The sequence below is a fragment of the Ambystoma mexicanum genome, chromosome 5q (assembly GCF_040938575.1).
Source record: "Ambystoma mexicanum isolate Mex_15411 chromosome 5q, UKY_AmexF1_1, whole genome shotgun sequence".
Classification (NCBI taxonomy): Eukaryota; Metazoa; Chordata; class Amphibia; order Caudata; family Ambystomatidae; genus Ambystoma; species Ambystoma mexicanum.
In genome coordinates this window covers 483387106-483402537 of record NC_090933.1, presented here as the reverse complement: position 1 = coordinate 483402537, position 15432 = coordinate 483387106, and the positions used below count along the sequence as shown (strand labels likewise).

Genomic DNA, 15432 nt, shown 5'->3' with positions numbered 1-15432 from the left:
GGCAGGGCGCAGTTTAGTGGGGTAAAGGGGCAAGGACATTTGTCAGTCGCAGGAATGTGGGAGTAACAGTGGTGCTGGTAAGTATTCCTTGATAACTTTTTTCCTTGGTTCCGGTGCAAAGGATGTTCGACAGTGCTATGTTCTGTTTGTAATGGGTGCATGTTGGGGGTGTTCTGCCTGCTACTTGTTATTCTTTTCACTGCAGGTTTCTGCATGCATTTGAATCCATGAATCACTTCCCAGTGCTAATCTTTTCATCCGCGCAATGTTCTTTTTTGCGCTAACCACTTTGTGAGAATTTAGCACTTTTTTGTAAATTAGGACCATTGTGTGTTTTGTCCTTTTCAGATTGAATAGGTATGCTATTCAGTGGAAGCAGTGTCAACACAAAGAACCCTGAGCCTGATTTAATCATCATTTTCCAACTGAAAAAGGTTTTTGTAAATCAGGGCCTGTGTTACTTTGTTATCGCTCCTCACTAGGGGTGGCTGCTGATTATTTTATGGAAGTATTCACATCTCATTAACTCTGCATGCAATGAATCAGATGCCAAATGGTCATACAAACTTGCCACATTATGCCTGTGCCTTGAAAAAGGAAATTGAACGGTTTGTTGGGTGTGCTAGGTGCATGCTGTGAGAGTTACATGAACATCAGGAATTAAGATGGATTATGTTTGAAATAGCTTACAGAAATATGTTTTATCATTGGTATGCACTAATGGAAACAGGACTACATCACAGCAGGTGGATTAAAAAAATGTGTTAGTACTTGAACATTGCTATATGTGATGCATAAAATATCAGTGATTTAATCAACCTTGTCTAAAATTAGATGTTCTGATAACATGTAAATTAAGTATTAGTTATTTAGTAAATATGCTCAAAAACGCACATACCATACATCTTTTGCGATTGCTCAGGAAATAAAGCTAAGGCTAATGAAATAAGACACACTGATTCTGAATCAAAACAATAGACATATTAGAAGAAAGATAGTTAATACAAATTTGCCAAAATCACAGATAAAACGATCTGATTCATTTATGGGGAATAACTGCGCATACTTATTAATTTACCTGCAAATAAAATACATGTCCAATAAGTTTGCCCTTTCTTGTCTGTATGCTCATTATTGGGAGGTTAGTTGATCAGGAGCAGGTATATTTCTATGAGGAACATTATAAGGACACGCAGGTAGCTTAAATAATGGGAGCTACTGTAACTCTTAAGGCACTAAAAGGAAATGTCAACCAATGATAGGTGAATGGATAAAGGAAGTGTTTGGGTTATTGACATAATAAATGAGGTGAACATGAAAACCGAAATTGATATCTTTGAATAGGATGGAAAAGGCCGTCCTGTGAGGAGAAAGGCACAGAAAGATTTTAAAAAGAGAGAGGAGGCACAGAAGATGTTCAAAAAGAGAGTGAAGCAAAGATTGGGGATAGGCAGGGAGAGAACGTGAGAGAGGAGAGTAGGGAGAAAGAAAGAGTGAACACAAGAGAGACAATTATAAAACTATCTTACAATTGTGTTTCTCTACATTTTACAATTTCAACGATTCCAGAGAATATGGATACCTTGCGCAGATCAGGGAAGGTTGGGCAAATATCCCAATCAGGGGTCAAGTCCTAAAAATGTAAGTGGGGGGACTCATCAACAAACGAATGGGATATGGCATAGCCAGACATTATCATATCAAGGTAAAATATGCACATTTCATTAAATTGGTTTTGCATAACCACCCAAATTGCACAGCAGGAATGGCATTTGCCTTTCATAAAATCAACACACACACAAAACCAAGAGAGGATATTTTCTTCTAATAGTGTTTTTGAAAACGTTAAAAGGTGTGCATGTTTTAAACTCCAAGAACCAATACAAATGTTTTCTCTGGGACTTGCAGTACCGAAATGGGACATTTCACCTTTAGTTGTTTGTTATTCTTCATCAGGTTACATAGTGCAGTGTTGAAGTGTCCGGCCTACAAACCCGACTACTGCGGTTTGCTCCCCGAGTTTGGCTTAATTTCAAAGAGCACATTCAATGTTTCTCATTTTTAGCTGTGGGGACTGAGTCCACCTTCTGAATAAAGTGGGGGGACTACGTCCCCCCACGTTTACCCTCGACTTGAGCCCTGATCCCAATACCTCTTTCCTGTTCCTGTATTTCACTGCTGTCAGACGCTGCAGCAGTAGACTCCTGTTTTAAAATAAAACAAACACAACGCATTCATCACACAAAATACTGTTAAAACATTTCTTAAACTGTTTTTACTGGTAAATAAAAACGATGATGATGGTGGTGGAAAGTCACCAAATAAACACCATGAAGGCATGTATGCTATCTCCGGCACATCGCTGCAGCGTAAATTACTTCACCCTGTTTAACAAAAAACCGTTACTTCAACATTCTATACTTGCACATTCAATTGAAGGCTAACCACTTGCAGAGCATCTACTTAATTGTAATGGACAAAACAATCATTTGGTTATCAAACCCAATTAGCAGTGGCCACAGCAATATTGTGCACTATTAAAGTCATATTTGCTTAATTGGCTAAGTGGCTTACGTTATTACTAGATAAGCTGCTAATTATCAGCTCCCAAAGCATGCATAAACACAAATGAATTCAAATAGAATATTAATATTGACATAGTTCAGAAAAGGCTGGTGACACAGAATACAACGCAAATTAAATTACATTCAATTTACTATATCAAAAAAAGGCATATCACTGTTATATTGGAATGTACATTTATAAATGCATGAAACTACTAATCAATTCGCCTGGACACTGACTGTTATTTAACGTGTCTAACTTGTGTGGCACAGTAAATCAATTAAAAAGTGACTCCAAATGCTGGTTCTTAAATACCTTTCACAATTCGTTCTCAAATAACTTGAATGATACAGAGCAGGCTGGGATGTGTACTTTTTTGACAATAGAAAACTGAAAGCAAGAGTGTATCATAGCATTTATATATTTTTCAAATAAAGACCATCTGTGCTCTTCTATTCTCTTTCACAAGTGGTGATTGATAACATTATTGATGGCTTGTAAAGAAATGAAATAATCACTGCTGACTTGTATACTCCTCTTTATCTGGCAGTGGACATCTGAGAGTACTAGAACATCAGAAGGTAGAACTGCTATTCTCAAAATAATGCATGACCTTGGCTACAATGACAGATGAAGCCACTGGAACTTGACTGCTAGAAAATACTCCTACTCAGCTGCCCACAAGTTATTCTCAAAAAAGATTGGTTTCTGGTGTATAAGAACATTTGAAATGATATTATTAACTGTCAATTGACAATATCAGTGTAGCTTGTGAGACTATGCAATTGTGTACCTAGAGTTACAAGAGTATTTGTCAGCAACATTTGTAAATAAGACACATACTCAATGGCACGATGGGCTGCAAAACGCTTGCAGCACACTCACTTTCTTCATTGCATCCCATGCTGCTCTGCCAAAAACAGAAGGACACACCACTCAGTGAATAGGAGTTGACATCTCGAAATGGCGATTGAAGCCAATGTTTTGTGCAATGTATGCCAAATTCTGTATTATAGCCATTCATTTGGTCACTGTCTTTAGGTGAATTTATAACAACTTCTAAATTGTGTTTTAATGGTGTAGGATTTGTTTAAAAAGGAATCATTCTATAGTTTAAGTATCTGCATTGTGAAAAATATGTTAGACAGCACTACAGTGCATGCATATCTTATTAGTTTCCACGTGACTGGAATCTTTACTTATTCACAATAAGTGTAATTGAATTCGTGAATTACCACAGGATTGCAGGATTGTCATTCAGAAATCGAGGAAGACAATGCCCACCCCCTCCACCTCCCACCTCCATCATTTGGATGACTGTCATCTTGGTGATTGCCACTGCGTATTTGCACTTCCATGCCAGCTCCTTTCGCTGATTGAGACTTACCTATGTGTAGGTTTTAATTGAAATGGTTCATACAGAAATCATTGAACGCTTTAAAGTTGATATGGCGAATGGTCCTTTAAAAGGAATAATGTGGGACACAATGCAATTATTTTGGACAGGGAAAATACTTTTCTTGTTCAAACCGCAAATGGAAATACAAAATTCTGACACAAGGCATGCACAGCTGCAGGCAAATATCACATCTTTCAGAAGAAACCCCTCAATAAATATTAAAACCAAAATAAGACTACTCTAATGGGCACGGACATTTCCCTGCCAACGTTGGAGATCACAAACTGATATTTAATTAGAACAAAAAAGGACGCAATAAAGGATGACATAACTCGATGCACAGTGATAGGATACCCATGTGTGTGCTCATGTGTTATAAATGATAAATGTATACATGTTTCCAGAAATGTAGAATTGCCGTCTTACAAAAGATTTACTGATAAAGAATGGAATGCCATTTTCTGCCACCACATTACAAAAAAAAAAAAAAAATGAAATGAAACCGCACAAGAAGGATACTGCCCATGAAGACACCCCATCTAAAGCAATTTTTTCTGGTAAATGGAGATACAGAAATGTGTGCAGCAATAATAGCGACACGGATAATCATTTTAGGGCCAGGGTTGGTTACACAAATAAATAGATGCCCTGTATACAATGTATAGCGTGAACCCATAATATCAGGCTGTGTTTTGATTTTCACAAACGGCAAGAGAAAACACATGACCCGCTTTTAGCAATATCCCTAATTGTTAATAAAGCATTTGATTGTGTGAAATCGAGGATTCTCTTCAAGGTGCTTGGCGATTCAGGTATGAATGCTACTTTCCTGAACATGATTACATTCCTGTTCGACGATTGGCCACACTCATATTTGTTCTGACTTTGTAATGCTTGCCAGAATTGATTTGCAGCGTTAAGTATATAACAATAATTGACATGTATATCAAGTAATATAAATGAAGTAACATACAAACATAAGTTCACCATCTCCTTCTAGTCTGCCTTCATCTGGGAGAATCCTACAAATGTCACCCATTTGATCTCACTTTGTTTTGTATAATGAAGTCCAACAATGGGTTCAAAACAAGCACAGGGGCTTATTTAGGAAGGTGGGAATGTCAATAGAGTTGTGGAAAGACTACTGGAGGAACATTTAAGTTGTGTGTGTGGCGACTCACACTGTACTATTTGTAAAACATGTTTAGAGGCATTGCCTTTAAAAAGACAATGGGATTGGCAAACTGATACAGTAGTAAATAGTTCCTAGATACAGCCCTGTATAGGGGTGGGGGGGCACACTTATCAGTTGCGGGAGTGATGGGAGTGATGGGTAAGGGGAGTGGGCATCCCTAAAGGGAGAGAAACTGCTGATAGCTGCACCATGGACATTTTGTACAATGTGTATGGATGCAGCTTGAGGAGTTTGTGGGATGTAGTAGGCGCGAGGGTACCCAAGATGGTAGCTGGAGGGACAGAGACCCTTGGACAGGGGCTATGGTTAGCAGGAAAGGCACAGTATACTGTGAGCCATACAACAGCCATGAGGATATATATCCTGCAGGCCACAGGTAAGTAAGCCACTTGAGATCTCACACTGACGGACTGTGCATATCACGCCAAACATGAAGCTCTCAAACACTCGGTCCTTGCAGCGTGCTGGAGAAATATTGCAAAGCGAATGTTCCCAGGAGACTGTAGTCACTGGGGGGAGGGGGGGGAAACAGACGATACTTTCGAGGTCAGTGAGCCAGGCTCCTGGGCCCTCGCTGGGAAAAGAACAGTTCTAATTAATAAACACAGGTAAATTGAAGAAGCATCGCAGTGGGGTTAGCGGTTTGAAATCGCCCGTTGGCAGACGGGCCTGGTAAGAGGTCTGTGAGGTGAGGGAGTGAGCTGGGAGGGGACCAATCAGGTGGAGAATTTTGATGTACTGACAGTGCAACAGTCTTTTGTGTCCTTGCTGATGTCAGCGATGCACCTCATAGGTTAGCTGCTGTGTCAGTGTCTCTTCATTGCCATACCCTGGTTGCATTGTGTTTTTCATGAGTACTGGTCACTGGCAGACAGATATAGTTCTGGTGGTCAGCACAAATATGATATAAAAATGTTTTTCATTGTGGGGTGGTTCGGAAAGGTTTGCAACGTCTTGGCAGAAAGGGTCAAGAGGGCTTGCTCCAATCAAGCTTCAATAACGTATGTCTTGCTATAGGAGACTGACATAGTCCCTCCAATAAGCTTGTTAGGGTCATTAAATAGTGTTGCTAGCTTTGTTTTATGCTAATAATGTTTAACTCTAAAAAAAGAAAATGTATTGCAGTGGCCGGCTCTGACATCTCCCTTCTTTCAGTTCTGTTCCACTGTGCTGATAGAATTGTGGTCTCCCAGGTGTGTCTGTATACTGCAATAAACAGTGTTACTTCTTGCTTGGTGTATGCTCCTTTTTGGACTACTGTCATTTTGATATTACTTGCTCGAGAGGACCCTTAATGCAGTGTCAGGGCATTTTGTGTAACAGAACATTACCAAGAGATCAGTCAAACACAATGCAAACAAGAAAAAAATGTAAGCATTGCTCCATCTGCACATTCTTCAGTCTTCCTCATCATGGGCTTGTCACTCATTGCCCACTCGTTTCATCTTCTTACTTACCATTCAATTCTTTGTCAACTTGTTTGATGCATTCGTGTATGCTGACTACCGCATGGGTATGAGCTCAGATAGCTCAGTGAGCTGAATACATATTTGATTTTCTTGCTGAATTGTGAACTAATCAACGGTCTTGTGATGGCCAGAAAAGTTCTGATAAACTAGGAAGAATGAACTATGATTAAGGCCTTCAGATTTTTACAAAATCTTCCATCCATCTGTTTATAGCATTTCCTGAGTCTGCCAAGGACTTGGCCTTTTTTGCTGCGTAGTGGAACCATGTAAATACACTATCATGTTGCTTGTGGCTACCAGCATCCTTAAAAAGAGTTTCCATGAAGTATCGATAGGTAGGCTGACCACTGTCAGGCATAAAACAAACAGCAAATACAATAATGGTGTTCAATCCATCACCATAATAACCTCCATGAATAATAACTTTTTTTTATAAGGAACGATTGATGTCAAATCCTTCCTGTTATGCTGATCTCCAATACGAAACAGATGGCAGCATCTACCTTCTTCAGTCCCTTCTGCTGCAGTTTATTCTGAGGTAGAATTTTTTCAAAGTATTTCAGTAGGGTTTGGTTTTGCAAGATCATCTTCCCCTTCAAATGCGTTACTGTTCTCAAAAAGTGTCTGCATCCTCCAAAGCAAGGTCTCCACTTTCTTCCAAGTCCTCTGACAGGATGAAGTCATCAATTTGATCCAGTGTTAAACTGATATTTGGAGCAGATCATTTCTTCCTGGATCTTGCTTTTCCATTCTCTTCCAAAGGGTTTGTAGCAGATTGTCACTCTCTTCCAGTTGCAAACAGAGCATCTTCAATGTGGTTGTCCTCTGGCAATGGCCTGGGAAAATCCTCATCTTGCCACTGCTCTTTAAGCTCCATTCCTTCCATTCTTAACTTGTCTTCTGTGGCAGCCAAAGACTCCTGATGTTTCAGGGATCTGGAAGATTACTCTTGGTCCCAAAGCTGCATTTTTGGATCCTCAGCAGTTTGCTGCAGTGACTGCTCCATGATGCATGTCATCATGTATTGATACCTGGATTTATGTCGTTGTTGCCCCAACAGGTTCATAAATAACTCTTATGCAATGTTAATGATCGGTGGGAGCATATATATTTAGTAAATTAATGACCTGGGGCTGGATTTGACTCTGGACTAGGCCCTACCTGTCGAATGGGTCGATCCCAGTGTGGATGAATTTCGTTTCTTCGGGCCTGCGCTTTGAAATGGTCATCCCTCTTTTGTGTTTGATGGTTGACCCTTGAGATATGCATATACCTAGTCACACTGTAATTTAACAAAATGCTTGAGGCTTTATGATGTGCTGACTTCTTCGAGGCTGTAAAGACATTAGTGCACCGGATGAGGCCCTGTAGCCTCTGGACATTCAAAGACATTCAAAGAAGTTAGTTTCATTAAACCCATATATTAAAACGATATGCGGGCAATACAAATTTGAGACAAATGCAGACACAGCAGCCTTGAATTGCAGAATAATCATTGTGTACATTTATTATGGCAGTATGTCTTCATGAAGATCCAAATACCATATATGCAAATAGTATCTGCGATGAAATAAAATAGGGGAAGGAGAGTTTGCATATCGTTCCTGGCATATAACAACAATCGGAACCAACCAAGTCTAGATGGCAATTGAAATAAGACCTACAGTGGCTAATCTCCCTCCACTCCAGTTAAGTGAGTTCTATTGTCTTCAAATGTGTGCATTGTGACGAAGACTGAACATGTCTGCATACAGCACACTCACCCAGGTGTTTAAAAGATAGAGCAAACAATATAAAAATATAGAAAAAGGTAAGACTCAATCGTATTAACCATAACAAGGCATAGTTAAGTGAAACGGTCACCTGAAGCGTAGATTGGTACCATGCATTATGAGCTCAGGCCATCTCCACTCTTTTGTTGTCCTGTTTTTGATAAAGACTTGGCAGTCACCTGGATCTTCAGAAGTTCTTACTTTTTCATTGTGAGTTATCATGATGCACGCTGGGCTCAGCAGCATATAATTCATACCTAGCACAGGATGGGTTGCATTGCAAGGAATATTATCAAACTCTCCACTTTGTCTCCGGTATCGTCTTGGTTGATGTGCATATTTGCACCCTGCGACTTCTGGAGATCCATCAATTCGGCAGCTTGTGAGATGTTGAAGATCTATAGAGGAGGAGGAGATAAATGATGCATCTGGTCTTCAGGCGACACAGCACAATATATATGAATGCTGAATGCCCATATGGCAGGTCTGGGGAAGCTGGGGTAAATACTTTTTGGTGGAATTAGAACATATGTTTTCTTTCTCTCTTCTCTGGTACACAATACACATGCAAGTTGTTTAGTCTAGATCTGTTCTTGATGTTTTCAACCTTCAAATGGTGTGTGGCTATCCCATTTCCAAGCCATTGAATTTCTGTGATCTTTGCCTCACGACCACATATTCTATTCTCCCGAGCCTTCATTCTTGCATTACATTTTCCCAACCGAGCCCGAATTATTTCATAGACATCATCTTTATTTTACATCATGCTCTCTCTAATCTGGACCATATATGGTTCCCACAAACCCATCTCCAAGGCCAGCAGACCTGAAATGTCTTTGTGATGAAATGACAAATGTGCTGCACGAGAACATTGATGAGTAGTGGCTAAACCGTCTACCCAGCCCCACACTACTACTAAACGAGAAGTGATCCAAGTTTTGTTATAATGTGGGCCAAGGGCAGGCTATATTCTCAGGCGGGATGTGAAGTGATAACAGTACCAACACAAAAAGCAATATTGCAAAGAATCCAAAATAAAAGAATACCCAGTTCTATACAGATATATGCACTATAATTAAACAATCAAAAATGCAAACAAATAACTAAAAGCAGTAACAAAAATCCATGGTTATGGAGAGTTCACAGAAATGTATAAGTGGTGTATAATATTACTCTGGGAGATTGAACAGCGTTGATCAGGTAAGCAATTGCATCATAGTCAAAATTTAACATTTATGTCCTTCAAGAAAAAGGCAGAGATGGGGCCTTAAAGGTCTATTTAGTCCCAAAAGTGGAGCAGAGGGACAAGACCTCTTCATAGCACCATATTCCTGTTTGTGGGGGATTGAGAGGATTCTAGGAGCTTCTGGGGCAGTGATTCAGTGTTGGGTTGGTGAGTAGTCAACTGAGTCCATCTCACAGTACAGTCCTAGCAGGAACAGTATGTGGCACAAAGGAGCTTGGGACAGGCACGCAATGTCTGGACAGGTTAGTTCAGAATCAAGGCCCACAGCTGTTCGTTTATTTTTGGGCTGCTGAGCAGCCCAATCCAGAGACTCCAGGGACAAGGTATGTCATTTTCTTGCACTCCCACTCCAGTGAGTTGGATGTAACCAGTAGGGGATCCCTTATCGCCAGTAAACACGGTCCTGAATCCATTGCAACCAGCAGTGAGGCCTTGCTCTGTTCCCAGGGGATGGTAGGAGGAAGAGCTCGCTCTGGATTCTATGCCTTCTGTGTGTATTTTTCTTCTCTTGATGTTCCAAATATGAATCACGGAAACAGTGTGAGAACCCTTCTCATAAAGGTACACGATCATAGGGGATTGGACAGAAGCATGCCTGCTGGAAGGGGTCCAGTCCCTGTTGCTCTAACATGTGGCTTTTGCCTTTTTCCATCATTCCTAGAGTGCCTTGTTCCACAGGAAATGAAGGGGACATGAAGGAAAGGGAGTCCTAGAGAAAAGCAAAATCGTGGAGCCCTTTCTCAGGCCCATTTAATTGTCTCTGGCTACCATAACTCTGCCCACTTCCCATTCCTACACATTCTATGGCCCTTTGTTCTGCAGCACTATTATGGGGTCAGGAACCAAACCCTGTCAAGACGGGGTTGGGAACACATTTCCACCTGGGCAGCGGGCATACCAGGATGAATGCCAGAGATAGTCCTTCATGAGAGGCAGTGTGAGAAAGTCTGCCGTCCAAAATGCTGGCCAGTGTTCTCTCTGCTTTATATCAGATTCCTCTATGGCTATCCTGATGCAATAAGATCCATGAGAGAGAGTGGCTATGAGATCCAGCTGCTAGGCATTCTGTGAGTGAACCAAAGACGCTCTAGTCAAAATAATGAATAAACAAGAAAAGAAAAGGAAATGTCCCACTTACTATATATCCGGCGACAACATTGCATCGCAGATTGGCAGGAATGCTGAGATCATCCATCCTGATTTAAGGCTGACAATACGGAGCCTGGTTGACTCCCCATTGGAAAAGGAGATGGGAATAGAAGGTTATTTTATGCAATTTCTGCAGTACAACTTAGCTCCTGAGGAAAAGGTAGTTAGTGGTTGGCAATGGGGGCAGTTGAGGGTGGGAACCAATTGAGGGGGAAGGAAAGGGCTACAGTAGGAATGAAGGAAATGTTCTAAAAGGGGGGTGATTGAGAGACTTATTTTGTGTGATGGTCAGGTGAGGTCATGGGAGAAAAAGGAGGTTTGGGAGACCAGGAGGAAGACAGACGGTGTGGCAGAGCACAGAAGAGACATATAGAGTGTGCAAGGAGAAATATTGGTTGAAGACAGAAACTGGTTCTTGGGTTTGAGAGTGCATGTATCATGAGTGGAGAGACAGAGTGAGAGTGTAGCAGAGTGAGTGGAGCTAAGTGGTAAAGATGAGTAAGAGAGTGAAAGGTGGGTGACCATAAAATAAGGAGGGGTGGAGTGTAAAATAGAGTTTGGAACATTGGGAGTGTACAGTATTAGATGGCAGTGGTAGTGGGGAGTAGTGGAAAGGGTAAAGGTGAGTGTTTAAGATGGGAGTGGAGAGTAGGGAGTAGATAGAGGGCTAGTAGGAGTAGAATAACACTGGAGACACAGAGAATGAGAGAAAGTTAAGAGTGGGGGAGGACATGTAAGGTAAGAAGAAGGAAGTAAAAGAAAGAACAGTCCTTTTGAGTTGATGTGTTCTTGCAGACATCTGTGGCAAGAATCCTGTTGTGCGACTGGCCTTTGTTATGTGAGTACCCCTTTTAGTCTGGGTTCCCAAGAGATTGCCAGGTGGGAGCTCCTATGCCTAAGGGAGGTGTCAGCATCCTGGCCATTGACTCACTGGGAGCAGTGAGAAATCCAGGCAGCCTTGAATACACATTGCCCTCACGTAGCTGGTCTGGGCTCACAGAGCTGACCCTTGAATGATATCAGGTTGGTGTGGCCGTAATCATTGTGTGTTATTATCACTCACAATACCATAAGCAGGTATGGCTTATACTTATAGAATAACCTGCCACCAGACAGATCAGTCAACAGTGATTGCATTTGGAATCAGAGGGCAAACATTAAAAAGACTGTTTTCACTGCTGTGACTTTGGCCTCAGAGGAGCTGTCAGTATGCATATGTTACCTTGGAACCTGCCATGTGCCACTGAAGGACAGGTGATCCAGTTGTCAGAAGACTGTCAAAGCAAGGCACATGTATGAACATTGTTGCTGGCATGACGTTTTATGAAAGGGGAGTCTGATTAGTAAACTCCCCTTTCAGAAGCAGAATTACCTACATCATGTTATTATTGAATACAAATATAAAAAGGCAGGGTGTCCATATTTCTCCAGATGGTAATCTGGCACATGCGACCCAGCTAAATGTATTGAGCACTACCCTTGTAAGGGTGCGCTTCATCCATAAGGAGAGAACATATACTGATTGCATACTAGAATGCGTAGATCCTGGTTTAGGAGTTATGTCCATTTTGAATCTCTGTAGTGATCTGGTCCTTTGCCAAAGGTCTGGATTATTCCCAACTGTGGCCCAGTTGTTTTCTTTTCCGTGCTAAGGTAGGCAATTGGCTGGTAAACTCCCTTTGAGCTCAGGCATACTATGTTTGATCCAATTCCATGTTTGCAGGTGCCTGTCTGGCATATGATACCCTGCTCATAGTCTTGCAGTTTTAGAACTAGGGCCCTGCACAAACTATTTTTACAGTATGGAAACCTATTTTGCAAGCAGATGTCTCTGGTATCTGTAAAGCCAAAGACTTAAAAGATGGGGTCCCCTGTCAACTATGACTTTATGGGGGGGGGGGTGTCCCATGGGGGGATGTCCCTGTCACCTCTAAGTGTCCTTCTAGAGTTTCAGGAGCCAGGTCCAGAAAGAAGCTCCAGGGGCCTGGGATAACAATCAACTCCTGGCTGCACCCTGTCTCAGAATTCCTGGCCTCACTGTCTTTAAACAGTTCAGGGATATTGCCTTGCACCTGCACCATCTTTTTCAATACACCAGACTTTTCACCATGTGTCTCCCCCCTTCTTTAAATTCACAGACCTTCCAGAATTGGACAGTCCCTCCATTCCTGGCAAAGGTCAATCTGACATGGACCTCCAGCTGAGGACATCGCATGTATTTCTGTAAGGCCTGTCAGGTCTAACAAGACACTGTCTCCTGCTGAGGTTCCTTTTATGTGGACTCCCCTGTAATCACTGCATAGCATGTTTCATGTTTAAACAACTCAGTGGCTTCTGTGCCATCCCCCCCCTGGGAGTAGGTGCCTCAGGGGTCTTCAGGACTTGCCTAAGTGCTACTAGTAAGACTTGTATCTAACATACTTCAGCAGAAATAACACTGGGGCCAAGGGTCTCAAATGCTTATTTCCTTGCTGCTTGTAGAGCTCACGCTGTAATAAGTGCTGCAAATATGTCTGGGTCAGGGAGGTCATTACCTAATAGACACCTTCCAACTCAATTCTACCTCTGTCAAAGGACAGCATCTAAGACCATCAAATGTCCTTACTGGTTGGTTTGGTCCTGGTATATACTACCCTTCCAGAAATTGTCACATGACAGCTGTGACACTAATAGCAGTGTCGCGCAAGGTGGGAGATGTGTATCCCTTTAGGACATATTTCAAAAATAGCTCTGAGTATTAGTGGGAACTGGGGCGTCCCTTGGACAGCCTGTACTGTTGCCACTCAGTTTGATTAGGGAAACTTAGTCCACTCCCTGGCCTAGTGGCACTTCATCTTCTTAGATACCCACACTACTATGGCCTCTTCCATGAGACGATCGGCCATGAAGGACAGTTTGGGTTTACCCTTAGAGGCTGGATCTCTTTTTCTATTGAAGTTCTAGTGAAGTTCCCACACATAAAACATCCTTTGAGGATTAATGGATAGGGGGGGCCTCAGTGCTAGAGTTATCCTAATTTTTTTTTCAATGGTGGCAGGCGAGCCATGTTTTGGGATTTCCCTTCATGTATTTCGTCTTTTCTTGAAAGTAGGGTCAGAACCTCTGTCCTTTCCCTCCTTCGATGTATTTAAAGTGGTGCCACTACCTCTGCTTTTTTGCGTGTGCTTGCCTGAGCCTTTTATTCGACAAGAGTACTCACATATCTCTTGGCAGCCTTTGTGATCTCCCTAGGTTGACTGATTTTCTTGTCCACTTGTTGGTGGTGTATGTGCATGCAACCACATTAACAATTCCTATAGTGTCAACCTTGACCCATTCAGATACTTAAAGGACAAATGTGTAATCTCCCCATTACATTCACTCCTCATTTTTGTGAGCTATTTAAAGCTCCTAAAGCAGTGTTCTTGGGTCTTGCAGAACTTCCTGAGGATTGTGCCCTTTCCTCAGAAGACAACTCAATAATTTCAGTTCCAATCTTCAGTAGGCGCCTCATAAGGGATGCTTCACACAATTCCCTTTCCACCACCTGTAGGCAGAAAGCATGTTGGAGTGCCTCAAACCTGTCAAATATATAAAATATAAAATCTCAATTATACCTTCCCCACCTCATACCATTGCATTAGGTCCTTCGGGATGTAGAACCTAGGGTTCCCTTTGCTGCTACCAGTGGAAACCCTTCCCTTCCTGTTAGGCACAATTGCATGCAGTACCCTCTGGGACCACCACATACAATTAGGACTACAAGTGGAAGTCAAACCAACCTTTGGTATAAGTCTGTACCACACAGTTTTTGGTAGCAAGCTGAGCAGCCAGGCTTATCTCAAGAGTGAATGTGAGCAGTACAAGAGGTTACACAGAGGTCTTTCAATCACAGTGGTTCAAGTTGACACTTATACTCAAGGTTCCTTGGTAAAATACCAATTAATGTATTACACAATAATTTAGAAAACATTTCACTAGAAGGAGGCAACTTAATATTATATACCAATACACTTCAATACAAAACTCAAAGGTGTTCAGACAGTTTAAGCTTCTCTGAAATACGAGCAAAATAGCAGTTCAGTTACTTAGAAGTGGGGAAAAGGCACATGGTAAGTAGAATAGATCACATATACCTGTTAGACAGTGCAAATACTTTCGGTTCACCAGAAGAGTGCAATTCAAGTCACTAGGCCTAGGCCAAAGTCAATGGGCCAGTGTTCTGGATAGGAAAGAGCAGTTCTGGAATCAAATGGTTAAGTCTTTGCAAAAGTTCTCAGAAGTAGTTTAGGTGAGAAAGAATCATATGTTGGGTCACAAGCTGATTAGGCCTGTAAGTTGGGAAAGTTTCACAAACTTTCGCCACGAGTGTGGCATTCTCTCAATCGGGTTGGCACAGTACTTTAGTATGAAGAAACAAATGCAGCTGAAGTCATTGGTTCCTGGCAGTTCCTGCAGATCTCACTGTTCCTGAGCCTCAGTCATGGGGACAAGAGGGAGGACATCACGGGACTCCAGCACTGCACGGGATCATCAAAAAAGCAAACAAGATAGAGTCACTTCAGTTCCAGTAGCTGTAGATTCAAGCACACAAGTTGGTGTCCCTCTCCCTGGTTAATCTTAACCAGCCTTGAGAATGGTATCAAGGTGGCTTATGA

General features: G+C 41.7%; 1 pseudogene; it reads right to left on the bottom strand.

Moving 5' to 3' along the window:
• Positions 1-6584: 6584 nt before the first annotated feature.
• Positions 6585-7514, bottom strand: LOC138498594 (BCL2/adenovirus E1B 19 kDa protein-interacting protein 2-like; annotated as a pseudogene).
• Positions 7515-15432: the final 7918 nt, after the last annotated feature.